Source organism: Halichoerus grypus, chromosome 1 (assembly GCF_964656455.1).
Source record: "Halichoerus grypus chromosome 1, mHalGry1.hap1.1, whole genome shotgun sequence".
Classification (NCBI taxonomy): Eukaryota; Metazoa; Chordata; class Mammalia; order Carnivora; family Phocidae; genus Halichoerus; species Halichoerus grypus.
The window spans coordinates 77539087-77558957 of NC_135712.1; the positions used below are offsets into that span (position 1 = coordinate 77539087).

General features: G+C 41.2%; 1 protein-coding gene across 5 annotated transcripts in view; it reads right to left on the minus strand.

Moving 5' to 3' along the window:
• LPP (LIM domain containing preferred translocation partner in lipoma) overlaps positions 1–19871 on the minus strand; it is a 654872-nt gene that overhangs the window by 345090 nt on the left and 289911 nt on the right. The gene's annotated exons all lie outside the window — the stretch shown is intronic.

Below are 19871 nucleotides of genomic sequence, written 5' to 3' on the forward strand. Positions count from 1 at the left end.
ACACCTGCAGTTTCTCCACTGAAGTCTCGAACCCCTCCAAGTCATCCATGAGTGCTGGAATCAACTTCTTCCAAATTTCTTACTGATGTTGATATTTCGAGCTCTTCCTGTGAATCACAAATGTACTTATAGGCATCTAGAACGGTGAATCCTTTCCAGAAGGTTTTCAATTAACTCTGCCCAAAGGAATTACCGCCTATGGTAGCTGTAGCCCCAGGAAATGTTTTCTCTTAAACAATAAGTTGGAAAGTTGAAATTACTCCTTGATCCATGGGCTACAGTATAGGTGTTATGTTAACAGGCATGAAAACATTAAACTCATTGTCCATTTCCATCAGAGCTCTTGGGTGACCAGGTGCATTGTCAGTGAGCAGTCACATTTTGAAAGGAGTCTTTTTTTTTTTTTTTTTAAAGATTTTATTTATTTATTTGAGAGAGAGAGAATGAGAGAGAGAGAGCACATGAGAGGGGGGAGGGTCAGAGGGAGAAGCAGACTCCCTGCCGAGCAGGGAGCCCGATGCGGGACTCGATCCAGGGACTCCAGGATCATGACCTGAGCCGAAGGCAGTCGCTTAACCAACTGAGCCACCCAGGCGCCCGAAAGGAGTCTTTTTTTTTTTTTTTTTCCCCACCTGGGCAGTAAGTCTCAATGGTGCGCTTAAAATGTTCAGTAAACCATGTTGTAAACAGATGTACTACCATCCAGGCTTTGTTGTTCCATTTATAGAGCATAAGCAGAGTAGATTTTGCATAATTCTTAAGGGCCCTACCATTTTCAAAATGGTAAGTGAGCACTGGCTTCAGTTTAAAGTCACCAGCTGCATTTGCTCCTAACAAGAGAGTCAGCTTTTGAAGTTTTGAAGCCAGGCATTGACTCCTCTCTAGCTATGAAAGTTCTGGATGGCATCTTCTCCCTAAAGAAGGCTGTTTTGTCAACACTGAGAATCTATTGTAAAGTGTAGCCACCTTCATGAATTATCTAAGCTAGATCTTCTGGATAACCTGCTGTGGTCTGCATCAGCATTTGGTGCTTCACCTTGTATTTTTATGTTCTGGAAATGGCTTCTTTCCTTAAATCTCATGATCCAACCACTGCTACCTTCAACCTTTTCTTCTGCAGCTTCCTTATCTCTCTCAGCCTTCACAGAACTGAATGAAGTTGGGGCTTTGCTCTGGATGAGGCCTTGGCTTAAGGGAATGTTGTGGCTGGTTTGATCTTCTAACCAGACCATTGAATTTTTCTCCACATCAGCCATAAGCCTGTTTTGCTTTCTTATCATTCACATTTTCACTGGAGTAGCACTCTTAATTTTATTCGAGAATTTTATTGTGCTTCACTTTATTGCATTCACAACTTGGCTAACTGGTACAAGAGGCCTAGCTCTCAGCCTAGCTTGGCTTTCAACATGCCTTCCTCATTAAGCTTAATCATTTCTAGCTTTTGGTTTAAGATGGAAGACGTGCAACATTTCCTTTCACCTGAACAGTTAGAGGTCATTGTAGGCTTGCTAACTGGACTAATTTCAATATTATTGAGTCTCAGGGAATAAGGAGGCCCAAGGAGAGGGAGAGAGACGGGGGGACGATCAGTCTGTGGAGCAGTCAGAATACACACATGTATGAATTAAGTCTGTCATCTTCTATGAGCGTGGTTCATGGTACCCCAAAATAACAGGGGCATCAAAGATCACCAGTCGCAGATCACCGTAACAAATATAATAATAATGAAAAATTTGAAATACTGCGGAAGTACCAAAATGTGACAGACACACGGAGTGACCCAACACTGGCAGGAAAATGGCACCAGCTAATGTACTCAATGCATAGTTACCACAAACCTTTAATTTGTAAACAAAAACAAAAACAAAAACCCAACCAATATCTGTAAAGGACCAGGTAGGCTGTACATCCCATTGAAATATTTATAAAGGTATCCATAAAGGCATCTGGGACCATGAAAACTTTCCCAGAAATGCTTTGCATAATACAATTAATAAAAAATAATACAAGTTTTAAAAGGCAGAGAAAAAAGAAACAGTTTGATTTTCCATTAAGGAAACATTAATTTGAGGTGTGGCTGGGGAGAACAAAAAATCATTTGAACCTGTGAATTAAATAGACAGACTAAAATATTGTTGGTCCTCACCGTGGAAAATATGCAGTAGAAAACAGGCCATGCCAGATATTTTTGTTATTGATTTTACTTTAAAACCTTACGGAAGATGGTTTTCTTCTTTTGCATTTTGATACTATGGGATCAATGAGTTAAGGCACGATAAATATCAGAAGCCACATTCTCACATTCCTCCATCACATAATAGAATTAACCAAAAGCAAATGTGTGAATACTTAGAAATTTGATGTTAACATTATCTATTGGCTCATCATCCTCCAACCTTTTTCCTTGAATCCTTTCATGACCCCTCAAAACCAAGGAAAGTATTCAGTTCCCACGTGAAGCATTCCATGTCAGATAGCCAGAGCGATAACACAAAGGGGCATGCCATCCAAGTGGAGAAGGAGTGAAACATTCTCTTACACATTTGTGGTTCTGATTCTATGTGCTAAGCACCATCAATCATGACTTGCGGATAAAGGATGTATGGGCAAAGTGTGAATAGATTATAGATGATTAGCATGAAAAAGGTAACTCAGGCTTATGAAATATTAGAACTGGAAGGGAGATTTGAGGAGCTATTCCAACATTTTCATTTAAATATAATAAAAGTGCCCCCAAAGAAGTGATTTAGGTGTCTCCGATAATAATTTAGTGAAGGGGCTGAAACAGGACTAGAATCTGAACATCCTATACTGGGAAACATCTTCTCCAGGCAATAGCTCATACAGTAGTTCAACTGTTGTTCTTAAGAGCCTACAATATAAGGAGAAAGTTACTCTTGTCCCATCTTCCAGATGAGGAAACTTTACAGAAGACGGGAGCAGAGGCACACCCCAAGGATTTGCAGTTCACTGTTGGGACAAGATCAAGAAAATGAGGGAAGAAGAGTCATCCTCAAGCCAGTTCAGAATAAAATACTGACACACGGGTGCAAATCAGAGCTACAGAAATTCCTAGAAGAGAGATGCCAGAATGGGTGGAGACACTTACATTCACAGACATTGGAGACAGGAAGAATCTTGGCTAGCATCTATTACAATGCCATGTTGTACCAAAAAAGGAAACAAAGGACCAGAGAGCTTAAGTGAATTGCTGTTGGTCAAAGAGCCAAGTGATAATGATGGGACAGGGTGACCTGAATAGTCAATGCTCCCTGGTCCCAGTCCTCCCACTCAAAACTCAAAACTATCAAGTAAAAGAAGACAGTATTAACAATGTTCTCCTATGAAACTTACAACTTCTGCTAATGTCAGATGATGACTGAATATTTAGGCCCAGCAAAGTGATCTTGATTACCTACCCAGAACAACCACAGATTTCTCTTTTGTGAACAGGGAGGCAGATGTGTGGGCAAGGAGAGTAGAGAAGCAGTAAACTAGGCATTCCATCCTGGTTCTGCCATAATTCAGTCTGGTGACCCTGGGCCAATCACTTTTTCCTTCTAACCTTATGTTGGCTCACCAGCAAGATGATGGGTTTAAACGTGATCTTCGTGGTTTCTTCTGATTCAAAAGTTCTGTTACTCCAACACTGTTGCGTAAGTGCCACCTACCTAACATTATAAGGAATTTTAAGTTATTCATCGTTGTTGATATATTTTTTCTCACTTACAGCCACTTACTGGAACCAAATTACTCTGTTTCTATTTAGTTTAAGTGTACTTTGATAGTTGAAAATACAGAAGATACAGAGCAGCTACTAACAAGACACAATTTGAAACACCCATTTCAAAAGTAGGGTCATGGATAGCAACTTTATAAAGGAAGCTGACTTCGGTTACATTGTTTGGAGAGCCAGCAGTTGATCCATGGAAATGGAAAAAAGAGAGGGGAGGGTGGGAATGTCCTAGCAAGCAGGCAGGAGAGGACAAGACAAAACACACATTACCTCTTACCTCAGAGGCTAAAAATGGGTAAGATATGGACAGGGAGGTTTACCTAAAATGTTAGGAATCATATTTGCTAATAATAAAGGATGCATCCTCTCCCTAATCATTGTCACAAATCTGTTCATCATTTTATCTTGGTCAGACGTGCTGTTCAAAGATGGTTCTGGGAAATGGCCTATGATCTAGTAGCACCACTAGTCCTAGTGGCCACTCCATCCATTGTGCACAGCCTGGGATGCCATGACCTCTGGGAACATGAGGAAAAGAAATCATAGCTCCCTCTGCACTGTCATCATCAACGGAGAAGTGCCTGAGTTTAAGAAAAACACTTGCATAAATATTTCTCATTGCATTGGTCAGGCAGTTTCCTGTTTGTGGAAAAAAAAAAAAACCCCTAGAGATTGGTAGATAGGATTCCTGTTTTACAAAAAAGGACACCACAGGTCAGAAGAGTTTTCTAAGCCATTTGGGTAGAAAATGGAAGAATTAGAATTTGGGACTTAAACATTTCACTCCAAAGCTCAAGCTCTGGCACCTTCCAAGACACCAGGCTGGAAATGCAAATGAGACCGGTCTTCCCTTCAAGCATCAAACTGTGATTATCCTATCAGGTTACTGTGAATTAGGTCACGGATGTAACTACAGTTAAAAAGTCAAGCTCCAATCATCTCTTTCCACCTTCCATTTCCCCATATAGTAGAGTTTTCAGTCATTTTTCCAGAAATATTTACAAATATTCAGGCCCCATTGATATGAAGGACAGGAATTTAAACAAAAAACAAACAAACAAAAAGGACATCAATGGCTCTGTCCTCGGAGTGCTTACAGTTCCATTAGAAAGGTTTGCTTATCCACAAATAACTGTATCACGGAGCTGAATAATTCAGCAGGCAGGTGAGTATTAAAGTATATGAAATGCAAGATGCTAGAGCACAAAAATAGAGAAATCAGAAAAGGCTAAATGGACTCAGGAAGAACTGAGAAGATCTTGAATGGAGAAAAGATCCTAAAGATATTTACCACAAGAGCATAAAGACATCAGAGGAGTACTGGGCATGTACCAGGACTTGGCAAATACAAATGTTCTTTTAGGTAAAAATAAAAGTAGATCAGACTCAAAGGATCGGCTGTGGTCAGAAAATGCAAGTGTACCAGCTCTGCAAGGAGGGAGCTTGCCCCGCATGCAGGGTAGAGACCTCCGCAGGGTAAGCATGTCCCCGTGACGAAGGAGAAGGTGGGCAGGAGTGGCTGTATCTAGGGATGCAGTGTTGATGTGGGAACAAACACATGGTATGAATCACATATATTTTAGGCGGTGCATAGACAACTTATATTAACGATGCTCCTAGCAGGAATTCCTATTTTTATAAAAAAGTTTGCCATTGATAAAAAAGTAAGTACAGGACTATATCAGGAAGCTGTTGATTTCCCCTTAATCAAGAATGAATGTGAGTCCACAAGACAGCACACATGTGTGTCTCAGCCCTCAGGAATACAAGTTAACCGAGCTCTATGCAAAGGCGGACTTCCCTATACAGAAAACAGGAAGGACATGAAGTTAAGGAGCGATGCTGTCCCAAGCCTCACCATTCTCATCTCCACTTTAAAAGCCTTTCTTGACTCCAGAATTCTGCTCATGCCTCCCCTCAGGCTTTCCCGAGACATGTTTCCTTTTTCACAGAAGAATCAAGCAATGATCAAACAGATACCACATATTTACCAACAGTGCGGTACCCAGACTTCATTACAGAACCAGGACAAATAACCAAGGACTAAGGAAAATCAGGATTGGCTGTCCCTGCCTTTCCCTCCCTGCTCTCCCCTATTCCAGTGTGAGCTGTTTTCTTTATGATATATTCCACTTAAATCAATTTGGGGGTTCTCTTCCCATCAAAGTGGAACCCGGGCCCTCACCTGGATTTAAATCAAAAGGACTGAAAGTCGTGAATGTTTTTGAGCAAGTCACATCCCCTCCTACAAAACAGGGGAATAATAATACAAACCTCACAGGGACATTCTGAAAACCCTGTGGGATAAGGTCCCAGGAATGGCATGCCCAGCAGAATGGCAAATGGACAGTAGGTCTTCTATAAACACCAGCTAGTCATGTGTTCTGTAAGTTAGAACATTACAGGATTATACTAGGTGAGTTCTAGGAGACTCTACAGATACTCTCAGAGTGAGGCTAGATTTTGGGGGCTGATGATGGATCTCATAAGAAGAAAAAGGCTGGGGTTTTGAAGGGAAGCTGAGCCTCCTCTGAGGACAAGAGCATTTCAGATACCCATTCAAAGGAAAAATTCTTAGTCCCCTTCCCACATTTACCAAAGCAGAACCTTGGGGAGCGGGGCCTAGCAGTCTGCATTTGACAAGCCTTTCGTCCCTCCCCCAATTCTTTTTCACATTAAATTTGAAATCTGCTGGCCTAGAATTTGGTTGCCTGGTGCTAATGCAGTGCTAACAATAACTGGAACAATTTAATTAAAATCCCACAACTCTGAACGCACTGAAGGAGAATTCTTTACTAATGTATTCTAACCCAGTTCCCGGGGACAGGGAAAATGCTTGTCTCTCTTCCGACAGCACTCTGTTCTCACCCACAGTGCCAACCGAGCAAACACAATCTCCTTCACTTCTCTTCATTTGTAGAAATGGCAACAGCACTTACCACCTCGAAGGGGTGCTATGAGTTCCCATTTATTGGTGTTTATAAAGTCTTCTGAGTGTTCTGATAAATCAACTATAAGTTGGCATTATTCATAGCACCCTGTTGGAGCTTAATACATATTCAATTAAAAAACAATGACAACAATACAGCAATATCCACAATTAGCATTAATTACAGCGCTGTATTCTTCTCACCCTGCTGCCACAATTTGATCTAGGCAGAGCTGTTTACGTCTAGAGACGGCACAGACCCTCTCATTAATGAGGGCAATCTTTGCTCAGTGGCATCCGCATTTCCTCCAGTAAAGCTCACTTGCCTCAGAGCACCGATTTTTCAGAGGATCCTCCTCTTTGGCAAACACTAGGACAGGAGGCAAATCTCTGTCCCCTGAAGAAAGGCAGGATGCTGCAAGCCTCTGGGACCACTCCGTTTCCCATACCCCCGCCATATGGCTCTGGACTCCAGCTCCCCTTCGCCAGGGTGCCCCAGTTCAGGCCCTCACCGGCCTCATCAGACTCTTGCAGTCAACTCCAAGCCATTCTACCCTTGACACTTCCCACAAGTCAAGTCCTGCTATCCTGTAGAAATCCATCTGATTGGAGATCAGGTCACTTCACTCTCTTTCATAAGGTTATCATTCCCTAATATAGCCTCGGATTGGGAAAAAGCCCCCCAGTCTGTCATCTAAACTGAAAGAGAAGTAATCCATCTAGTTGAATTAGGGGAGTGGCTGTAAGACCATCAGGGAATGTTTACCAAAGACAGAGCAGGGAGAGAGACAGAGAGACAGAGAGAGACACTCAGGCAGAAGGACTAGCTAAAGCAAGGGCTATAAAGCTGTGTCTCTATGCAGTTCAGGGTTCAACTTTCTCCAGGGGACCATATTTGGTAGCCAGCCAAGCCAGCCAGTGATCAAGAAGGAGTGTCACCATTCCATCCGGTGCCTTCCCTGTTCTGTCTCTCACACGCACAACACAGCACATCTTGCTCCAGGAGGTTTTGCTGACTCCTGTCTCCAGCTCTGCATGAGCCTTTGACATGCATAGTTGAGGTTGAGGAATCTGTGCCTAGCAGGTTTGAGGTTTCATCAAGAGAAAAAGAAGGAACTTCGGTGATTTCACTGAGTAACTATTTTCACGACAAAAAATTCCCATATTTATTTTTCCCCCTTTTGAAATGGCACTGAGGAAACACAAGCCAGACGGCCATGAACAGGGGCTGTACTTTCCAAACAGTAGCAAGGACTAAAAATAGAAAAGCTTGATTTGCTCAAGATGTATAGAACTTCCTCTCCCACTTCCTTTCCCCACCACCCTGAGCCAGTACACTGAAGTGGTATGAGTCGAACAGTTTTGTTTACAATAGCATCAAGAGCATCAAAAGAGTGATAAGCCCATGTATGGTGCATATTCCATAGATGTTTCCAGAAAACTCCTATTGCCAAGACAAAGAATGAATCAATCAATCAATCAATCAATCCACAAACATCAACCAGATATCCCTCAGTGAGATACAGACTTAGGTGATAGAGGAATATGAAGGGTAACCCAGCCTTCAGACCATTTCTAAAAGGGGAATGAACAAGAGGATAATTGAATGAGGTTAAGCCTTTGAGTCCAGAACCCTCCAGCTGGGGTTGGGGCCAGATCTCATACTAACTGTGTCACTTTGGGTGGTTCACTTAAAAAAGCTAGCCCTGCCCTCATTTCCTCTTCACAAGAAAGACGGGCTGGATTAGGACCCTTTCAAATCTGGGTCTCTATGATTTGTGATGTTCAATAATTTCTACAGGTCTCTTCCATCTCATATTTTAATTCTGGCTTTATAATATATAGTTTGGAGGTAATATTAATGTACATGATATAATTACATCAGTCCACAAAGAGACATATATTAAATGTCAGGAAAATGAAATATCATTAACTGATTCATTGTAGCCATGATTACAAAATAGATACCCCTGGATACTCTCTACTCCTTATCTTAATTAATCCTCAAAATAACTTTCTAAGAATGTGTCATGATTCCCATTTTGCATGTGAAGAAGGGTCATGCAACTGGTAAGCAACAGAGCACAGCTTCCTGGCACTAAACCCTGGGATCATGTCACGACACCACATTACCCAGTCAACAGAGTCTGAGAAAACAGAAGAGAGGGACTGGGGTGAGCTGGTGGCATCAGAAGCTACAGGGAAGAAAGTCAGGTTTGAATTTGGCTTTCAAAATGGGAAGGATTTCTGATCAGGTGAGAAATGAGGATGTTTCAGGCAGCAAGATGACACAAGGAAAATTAACTCAGCATGGGAAGCTGACAATGAGGACATCAGTCTAACAAGAACAAAGACTGGGAAGAGCACAGTGGGAGATGAGGTGTGCTTTAAAGGGTGAGGGAGGTCATGGAATACTCTGAAAATCAACTAAGAAAAGAAATTTAATGTGGCAAACAATAAAAATCCAAAGGAAGAAAAATAACATTTTTTGAAGACTAATTGGTTAGGGATACGCAGCTGGACTAGAAAAACAACAACAAAAACCCAAAAAATAAAATAAAAAAAGAATCAAAGCAATGAGTCTATTGTGTTTCAGAGAAGGAAGAAACTGGGATAATGAATAGGAAAATAAAGAGATGAGATCAAACCTGAGAGTTTTTTTGAACCAAAAAATATGAGATGTTGGTAAGAGATAATATTAAAAAAGTAAGACATACCGGCAATGACCAGAGTTTCGAATTTGGAAGAATAGAAAATATGGTGCTACTTCTAACAGAGTGGAAGCCTTGGTGTAAGATGATGAGTAGCTCTGGGACATACTGAATGTGGAGAGACAGAAGGTTTTCCTGTGGAAAGACTCTATGATAAATGGCACAGCAGTTGCCTAAGGAAAAAAGTCATAACCAGTTCAAGTCATTAAATAAACAGAGATCAAAGTTGACTCTATCAGAGTTATGACTTCTATTGAGAGAAGACAGAATGTCAACAGGGAGAACACTGAGTGGGCACCTAAATTTAGGGGGAGATGAAAAAAGAAGGGGGATCTGGTACAGGAGAGAGAAAAGGAATTGTCGCAGATCCAGCAGGGGAACTCAGAGAGTTCTGTTTTGTGAAAATTGAAGGAGGAAGTGAGGAGGCTCGAGTCAAGTGTTACCTGCCTGAGAGAGGTAGAAGATGTCAGAAAAGGAACAGTCACTGGGGGCTCAGAGGACGTGGCAAACATGGACAAGGGCCATTTCAATAGAGTTGAAATTACTTCAGTTGATCCTAAGACTATGGCTTAAGTCCCAGTTTACAGAGAGAAACATGGCAGGCTGGGAGGGAAGGCTAGGAGAGACTCTTATTTAATGAATCTGTAACTCTATGAAAATACCTCTCTGTAGTTGCCATGGCCCAAAACTGGTCTCTATCCCCAATGGGTCAGGAAAGAATTACTAAAGTGACACTGTACGACTCTCAAGGAGCGAAAAGGAAATGAAATCAATCCTCCAGGCACATTTCCACCTACAAAATGGCTTGACATAAAATGATCATAAAAATGATGAAGTCTCCTGAATGTGCATCGTGAAAGACTCTTCTGGTGGCCATGTTTTTTATTTACTTGTTTGATCATCTCTTCGTGGACTACCTAAGCCTGAGCCAGCCAGGTACTCTATGAAGCTCTGGGACAGGTCCTCCGAAGTCTTTAGTGCTCATGCAGTCAGCGAGGGCTGCCCCAGCGATAGTTGGCCCTTCTCCTCTCAATACTCTCAAGACATCAGCTACAACACTGAAAGACCATGCAGTAATTTATTGCTCTTAATGTGGGGGTGATATAATTGCTAATAGAAAGAATGAATGCTCAAGGATGTTGAAACAATATTACCAAAAAAAAAAAAAAAGTACTTTTAAGGTAAATCCTTTACTTGCTGTTTTACAAAGTGCTATCAAGTTTTTCTATAGTCATTTAAAAACAAAACAAAACAAAAACAGAAGACAGGAAGCATCATACTAGTTTATGGCTAAAGAAACTGAGATTTGGTTCTTAGGAATGGTCTGCCCCAAATCACGTATCATCTTGATATATCACATATGGCTCAAAACAGAAGGTGGTTTAGGGCAGAGACAGACTGTTTTAAGCACTGGAAGGAATAATACAAATTATGGGCAAAGAAAGGACTCTGACCACCTCCTATGTCTTCCTCTCTCGCTCACTTTCTCTTTTGTTTTATTGAGGGGCTCATTAGTCAAATCCTTTACTTCTAAAAATAACAGCTAAATCACATTTCTTATCATGTGAATCTGCCTGTCTTGTGTTACTCCCATTTCCCCTTTCAAAAAACTGCCATAGAAGCAGTTTATCTACCAGGTACCACCAATTTTACTCGTTTTCCACCGTAATAAAAATTGTTATCTTTACTAAAGTTTATTGGTAAAATAAATATAAAAGCAAACAAAAAAATTATGGAAAGAATTCCATTTTAAAGGTTTATAAACATCTTCCCCATACGTTAAAGATTTATTTATTTGAGTGGGGGCGAGGGGCAGAAGGAGAGGGAGAGATTCTCCAGCAGACTCCGCACTGAGCACGGAGCCCAAGGCAGGGCTAGATCTCACCACCCTGACTGAGATCACGACCTGAGCCGAAATCAAGAGACTGAGTGACCCAGGCACCCCTCTTTCCAATATTTTAATACCACAGTACATTCTTACAATCCATAAAGATGCAGACAATGGAAGGGGGGAGAGGCTGAAGACAATATTGCCATAGAGAATTCTACAACAGAAGTCATATAAGAGGAAGAGCTTCCAAATACTGAGAATGTGGAGAGGAAAGTGACAATTGGTGTTTTGTGCTATTCATCGAAAAAGAATATAAAGGAAAAGTAACAATAAAGCGGCGATGGCGAGAGAGAGAGAGAGACAGAGAGAGGGTGAAAGAAATGGACTGACAGGACTCAGGGTCTGATCCCTGCCTGGGACACTTAATACCATGGAAACTTAGAATATTACTTAACCTCCCTGAGCCTCAGCTCCTTCACTTGCACAAGATGGAGATTATCCCAACCCTTCCCCTTTCATAAGTTATTTAAAGGCTCAAGTGAGATCAAGTGTATCAAAATCTTTTATTTAAAAACAAAACAAAACAAAACAAAAGACACTCCAAGTCAAGTTTGGAATTTATGGAATTTGCGGGCCTTGGACAGGTCAAACTCACAAAAGCTAAGGATAAAATGATAAGAATAGCGTAACCCCTCAAAACTGGTATAAGTATTGCATGCAATAATATATTGTAAATTATCAAGTTGGGATGCATAAATACTTGACTTTTGAATGGATCAAGCAAAATCAGTTATGCACAGAAAATCTCCCAAAACATTGGGAGTTTCAAAAATAAAATCTGAGTTAATGCCCTGGGTTTTCGGTCTTGGCATCTTCTACTCCCTCTTTTACCCCTTCTTTCAGATCAAGTTGTTTTGTGCCCATGTTGAGTGGATTATGTAAATTACAAAGGAACTGAAGGATTTGTGAACCCAATAGAGCCTCCTACCAAATCCATGGATAAAAAGAACATGGTACAATCTGTGAGGGGATTGTCAGAGAATATGTCGAAGACTAGGTTGGAAGATGTGCTTATTTCCACTAAAGAACTGCACAGAAAGCTATCTCAGTGGCCCCTGGCCACCAGCCATGAACACATATTGTTGATGACTTTGGCTGCTTTTTGAGAATTCAAAAAGATCTGCCTTCTCTCATTTGTAAGGGAATTGATACTAAGCCAAGAGGCTTAAAAGTCCCCAAAATACATTTTGTTTTTGTTTTTGTCCATTTAAAAATAAATCACTGCTTCCATGACACTTGTGAGATCTAAAAAAGTTGCCTCAACAACTTGGACCTTAATTTTTTTTTTTAATTGGTTAAAATATATTTGTTTCTTTTTTTATATGTGAAGATCAGGTAAGATAATATAAAGTATTTTGCAATTTGTAAATCACTGTGAAGTTATAAAGAGGTGACATTTTATTACCAAAGCAGTGAATTTAGAGCTATAAGAGATCTAAAAAGATTCATCGTTAATCCAGTCATTCATTTTCCAGAGGGAGTTTGTGGAAGTATATCTTTAGCAAAAGACCCCAAATCCCCAAGCATATAGGAGCAAGGAGTGGGGGGGGTTACCAGTGAACCTTGGAGAAGCAAACCAAAGACAGTGACAACTGTTGCAGAACTCAGCACAGAGGCCCACTAGCCCAGAATTGCCCAACAGTGATCACATCAACAGTAAACATTTCCTAAGTCAAACACATACTATGTTCTCTCTGTTCATCTTCTCTTTGAAACCTCACAGCAATCCAAAGAGGTAGGTTCAGTACTATGCCCAGTTTACAGATGAGCAAACTGAGGCATGGAAAGGTTAAATAGGGTGGCCATCAGCATACAGCTAGTGAGTGAGGGGCCAGGTGTCTGGACCCTGCAGTGACAGTGTTCGCCATCATACTATGTTATCCCTAGAGCTTGACTTGGTTTAGATGATGCAACCAAGGAGGGCTCTTCCGTGGTGAAACCCTTGAGGGCAGGAGAGTGAGCTTAAGATAAAAAACAAAAGGTAGCAACACCTGACTTTAATAGCTGACTCTGAGCTGTCACAACAAGAAGGGTGAGGGGGTGGGGGAGCCTCTTGGGAAAGGATGTTTGGAGTACAGAATGTCATAACAGCAGTAAAATCACTTAGTGAGTTCATCCTTTCTAATAAAAAGTTCTTTGCCACATTCCCTGACATTCCGGGTGACATAGTCATTGAGAAGTATGGATGGAGGTAAATAGTGATGGAAGGAATGGATAAGCCTGGAGAACTCACCAGAGACCTCCCCACCCGCCCCCCCCACCAAGCCAGCTGCTGCCTTCAATTAGCATCTATGTGGCAAGTGCAATTGGGAATCCTCACAGCTAATGCATAGCCTTGAAGGCTCCAGTAAAGCTTGCTGGTCTGCTCTTGGTCTGTGTATCCAAGGGAAACCCTTTCGTTGGCCTGCCTCCCCTAATTACACACAGAGGGTGAAGACCAGATGCAGATACCCACTCTGTGGTCACCATGCTATTTAAAGGACTATATATTCCTGATCAAGATAAAAGATAAAGTTTGGAGTACAAGTCAGCTAGGTCTACCAGAACAGTAGATCCAGAGCCACTCCCACCACATTCCCTTCCCTAAATTCAGGTGGATATAGCATTTATAAGTCAGGAGCAGAATATCACTACAAAAAATTAAAAAATAAAGAAAGGAAGCAAGCAATGGGGATTCTTCCAGAAGGCAGAACTACTGAAAAAGAATACCAGCATGAAGAATGGAGAAGAAATCCAAAATCATAAAACAGGGGCTCTGTAAGGAAGAAAAAGGCAAACAAAAAGTTAAAGTGTTTTTTTTCCCAATAACACAAGAAAGCCCATCTTAGCTAAATAAAAATTTGACTCCTCCAATCAAACAGATCCACTGAATGCTTTCTCACCAGCAACACTAAATGATACTAAAGTGATAGTATAGAAATTTTCATTGAATACTGATAAAGGAAATCTGACACTGGATTCTACCTGCAGCCACTTTTACTTAAATATGAAAGCAAAAATAAATCATTTTCAGATCTGTAAGAACTCAGGAGCTAGGTCATCCACGCAGGCCTCCTCCACCCCCCAAAAAATTACTTGATAAAGTACTAATGGCAGAGAAAAAAAAGAACAGAAAAGAATCAGGACGTGAATTCAAGAAGGAGAAACAGCAAACACGACACTGCAATAAACAAGTAAAAGTTGTAAATTATTAATAATGTGTGATACAATTTAATGTGAGAAATGATCCTTTCAAAAGAGATTAAAATACTACAGCACATTCTCCAAATTGTCTTAATAACCCTTTGGATGCATCAGGAAGGAGAATGCTCAAACCTCACATGGTGTAGATATGGGTAGAGATATCATAATTTTTCCTTGATAGAGAAACATGATTGAAATAGTTGATCTAGGGCGCCTGGGTGGCTCAGTTGGTTAAGCGACTGCCTTCGGCTCAGGTCATGATCCTGGAGTCCCTGGATCGAGTCCCGCATCGGGCTCCCTGCTCGGCAGGGAGCCTGCTTCTCCCTCTGACCCTCCCCCCTCTCATGTGCTCTGTCTCTCTCATTCTCTCTGTCTCAAATAAATAAATAAAATATTTAAAAAAAAAAAAAAAAAAAAAAAAGAAATAGTTGATCTATACTGCTTGATTTATTTACATTAAGAGACAAAACACATTAAAAAATAACTAAGCATATGAGAGATTTGAAGAAATCGCAAAGATTCTTGATGGGAGAGACAAAATGGGATAAACACTTTCACTGACTCAGAAAGGACCAACTGCAGTTTCTTCACTTGTCTCTGGGCAAAGAACATTTTCTGAAATATGCAAATATGGCCAATTACTCCCTATTAAGAAGCTCAAGAGCTAGAGCAAACCTGACCTCATCGGTTACCCTGACCTACAGCATTACTGACCACAACTAATTTCCCCAGAGGACTCGTCTTGTCCAGCGATTCCTCAGTCCTTCCCTGCAGAAAGCATACGGATGCCCTGGGTTACTTGAAGGTGGCGGTGGCAGTGGTAATCGGGTTGATAAGTGTGAATGAGCGTGTGTGTGTGTGTGTGTGTGTGTGTGTGTACACACTCCACTCCTGATCCCCAGGAAAAGGTTTACCTCTTTAAATAGATCCTTAAGAAATAAGGCAGAGAAAACTATGACATTCCATGAAAAAGATTCAAATTGCTAAATGAAATACTAAAATACCCTTATGGGCTCCAGGCCTGCTACTTTCAAAGAAGGGCTTATAAGTTCAGACACCAAAAATATCTCTCTTGGCTCATCCGAACACCCAAGGAGATGATGATTCGGGGAGAAAAGCAAACAGGAAACCTTTGAAATTTACTTGTAGAAAATCGCATTAACCAAAGCCCAAGAAACTCCCGGCCCTGCTAAACACACACTGACCTACCAGCGCAGACCAGAAGAGGAGAGAGTCATGAAGCTGCTGCTGTTGCCGAGGTCATGAACAACCCTACAAACCAACTAGGGCTTGCTAACCCGAGGCCCCGGGAACAAGGGAAAGGGCCAGGAAGAAAGAAGCATCTCAATCACTCCTTCGGTCTGTTCTCATGGATCAAGATATGCCTGTCTTCTCACTGTAAAGAAAGGACAAGCTCTTCCGAGTGGATTAGAGTTTCTGACCATTTCGGGTTTGTTCTGGCAGGACTGCCCATTACCTCTACTCTTAGACTTTACAGCTACAGCCCAGATCTCCTTTTTTTGCCTAGGCCCCTGCTGCCTCAGCACACGCTCAGGCAGCAGAAGGAAGGACCTCTACGATAGGGTATGTCAAAGCCATATAAAGCAAGTCCCGCTGCCTATTTCTGTGGGTGCCATGAAAGAAGGTGGTCATGGCTGAGGGCCTGAGTCCTCTGTGTCTACAAGTAAAAATCTGTCATTCCACACCCGTGACCATGATCGCACTAGACCAAGAGTCACGAGACACAGAATCCAGTGCCAGCTATGCTAAAACCAGGATAGACTTTAAAATTATTATTGATATAAGCGGATAACTGATGATAATCTACCATCCACCATGTACATAAATGAGCTCTGAAAATGTCTTCGTAAGAACAGAAATGAGTTGGCCTACAAACTTTTAAAGATGGACTGAGACAAGACCATAAATGATTTCAGAGATTTTCCTTCTTCCTTCTCTTTTCAATTAACTCTGGGCATTGGCCCAAGTTCAGTGCAGAGCTCACGTTACACTGTTCTCACTCGGTCCTCGGAAAAGTCACCTCTTTCGGCAGCTTTAATGATCAACTTCCTGAGGCAGACTTCACCTATCCCTCCCCTGGCCTGAGAGTCCCTTTGCAGGTGTGCCATGCTTTAAAAGGGTAGGAAGAAAATCACTGGGAAGAAGTCATAAAGAGACAAATTTCACTTCCATAAGAGAAAAAAGTTTTTAACATAGGGAGTAACCGGTGACAGCCATCACGGTCTGTTTTCTAAGGTGGAGGGACTGGAGTGACAGTGGCAAATGCGGCCTTGGCCATCCTGCCAGGATGAACGGAAAAGGAGAGATGAAAACCCGAGGAGGCAAGTCAAAGCAAGCCAGGGGACTGGCTCACAGAGAGAGGCAGTGAGGAGCCATCGCCTAGAAAGTCAAGCATAGATGTTAGGAAAATGGGCCATTAAAATCAGTCACCTGAACTCCAAGCCATCAGGTATCAGGAGACAAGCCCCTGAGAGCTCAAGGAAGTGTGCCAGACATCTCAGAGCTGTCTGCATGGTGTTTCCCACAAGTGCAACAAGTTATGCCTGATGAGGTGTTAAAAAGCACCCACATGGCATCCAACAACAGATCTGGGGAGGTCACCCTTATAATTAAAACATTAACAAACATCCGCAGTAAACTGTCGACGATTTCAGAATAAAGGGCAAATTCCAGTCTGGAATGCACGCCTATCACACTACTTTGTGCTTTCCTTCAATAATTTTACTTTTGTTACTTTATTGCTGAAAGATCTATTCTCCCCCCCGACCCCAGTCTGAAAATTAAGGTCCTACCTGGCCATCAAAGTTCAGGTCAAATGAAACTGTTTCCAAAAATCCTTCTTGTAGATCTCCAGCCAGTTAATTTATTTCCCCCACCCTCTACTACAACTGAGGACTCAGATCAGAGTGTGGTGACTAAGGAATAATTTACGACAGAACAACTTAGTTTAAAAGCTGTGTATGTGTGCATCTCCCAAACTTGATTCAGAGGTACTGCATGGGATCCATCATCTCCTTATCTTTCAACATCACCTCACCTGCAATAGTCATCCATAAGTATTTTGTTCAACTGGAAAAAAAATAAGGAGGTCCAAACAAAAGAAAGGGACTTAAATTATGATCTCTAATTCACTTGTAAAGCTGAAATTCTATGAGACATTCTCCCCCAGTGAAACTACTCTAAGCGGTACTATAGACCTGCCCATTAGCTGGCTGAAATAAGAACAAATTATTGTGGCATCAGATCGGAACAATGCTATACAGTCCCAAGGTCAAGACTCCGGGCACTAGAACCATGATGCCAACTTCTAAGGCTACAATCCCTAGTGTATGTGCCTGACTTACAGAAGGTATTCATTTCATAATGGGCCACTAAACTGGTCACTCCCAAACCTCACAGGTACTGAGGTCAAACTGATCCTGATGGAAAAGAAAAGATAAAGCCCTCATTTGATTTCCAAGACTCATCTTTTTTCTCAAAAAAAAAAAAAAAAAAATTCTCAAAATAAGAATTTTTGACATTAAATATTTGCCTTTTGCAAAAATGAATAAATAAATAAATGTGCCTAGCAGGTATCAAAAGTTCAGGGCACCAAGCAAAACCCCAGCAGCACCTGGTCCTTCCACAGAAAAGCTTGTAATGCCCTCGTCTGAACGTCAGAGCCTTACAGGCTGGAGGACTAACGCAAAACCATGTGCAATGTGCAAGGCCATCTGATGCAACAGGAGGTGACAAGCCCAGAAGTCAAGATTCCTCAAAATCAGGTATGGATTAGAGAATCCCTACCTTCTTGGGACTCAGTTTCCCCATTTGCGAACACAGGGAATTAATTCATTTAGCAAATCCTTGAAGACGCTGTAACTAATGGCTGGCGCCAGGGTTGGACTACATGATCTCTAAGGTCCCTTTCAGTGCTGAAAATCTTATAATTCTTATAGTCAGACTTCATAGACATTCTTTTGACGCTGACCTGAAAATTTGGCTGGAAACATAAACAGACTTCTACATAAAAACACACATTTACCAGCTATAATTTGGACTTGGCAACACGAGGTTTCACCATGGCCGAGAGGAAAAAGTGCAAAATTTTCTCTGGTGACTATATTACTTTGGGCTTTATTATAGTTCATATTCCAAGGTGGTTCAAATATGGCTAGAGCAGGGCCAAGTCACTATCACTCTCACACAAGAGAAGGGCGTGCCCGTTTTCTTTTGCCCTTGCGCAATCTTCCATATATTCAAGAATAACATGCCTCTCCTACCAGATCTGCACTTTCCATTTGGCAAACTCGGTTTTATTTTTTACCTTCCTTCTATTTTGCAAAATACATAAGCCAACATGGCAACCAGCTTTTTATTTCCTTCCTGTTAAAAAAACAAGTCATGGGGGCGCCTGGGTGGCTCAGTTGGTTAAGCGTCTGCCTTCAGCTCAGGTCATGATCCCAGGGACCTGGGATCAAGCCCCGCATCAGACTTCTTGCTCAGCGGGGAGTCTGCTTCTCCTTTCCCTCTGCTTCCTCCCCCCTGTTCATGCTTTGTCTCTGTCTCTCACTCTCTCTGCAAAATAAATAAAATATTAAAAAAAATTTAAAAAAAATAAAAAACAAAGTCATGGTTTTAGTATAGTTATCAGGACAAGGTCCATAAAGGAAAAGAGTATTTGTAATTTTTATGAAAGTACAGGTTTGGATTTTTCTTAATTAAATCTTTTCGGAAAGCCTTATTATTACTGCTGTGGTTATATTTACATAGTAATAGTTGTAACATCAAAATATCCATATAGCTATCATTATAGCTTGGCAATTTCAAATCCATCTGTATTTCATCTAGTTACTAGAGGTAGGCAGATACCGTACTTTTAATTATAAGAAAAACTGGACTTAGTGTGTCCTGTTCAAAAGCATGTAACTAGAGGGGCACCTGGGTGTTGCAGTCATTTAAGCATACAGATGTTTGGTTTCTGCTCAGGTTCTGATCTCAGGGTCATGAGATCAATCCCCACGTGGGGCTCCAAGCTCAACGCAGAGTCTACTTGCTTCTCTTTCCCTCTCCCTCTGCCCCTGCTCTCTGTGTGCTCTCTTTCTCTCTCTCTAAAATAAGTAAATAAATCTTAAAAAAATAAAACAAAAACACATAACTAGAGTAAGTTGTTCAACTAGCAGTCAAACATAAGTCTTCTGTCACAAGGTCAAAGAAGCTTTTTAGAACTAAAGATTCAAAATACAAGAAAATAGTTTCTATAATATTCTAAGAGAGCAAATAGACTAAGTGAAGTTTTTAATTATGTAAATTCAATTATACGTAAAGGACAGCCCAGGACCAAATAAGAGCAAAGGTATATAAAGGACAAATTTAAGAGGTTTTTTTGTTCATTGTTAACAAAAAATGACTAAAAATAAG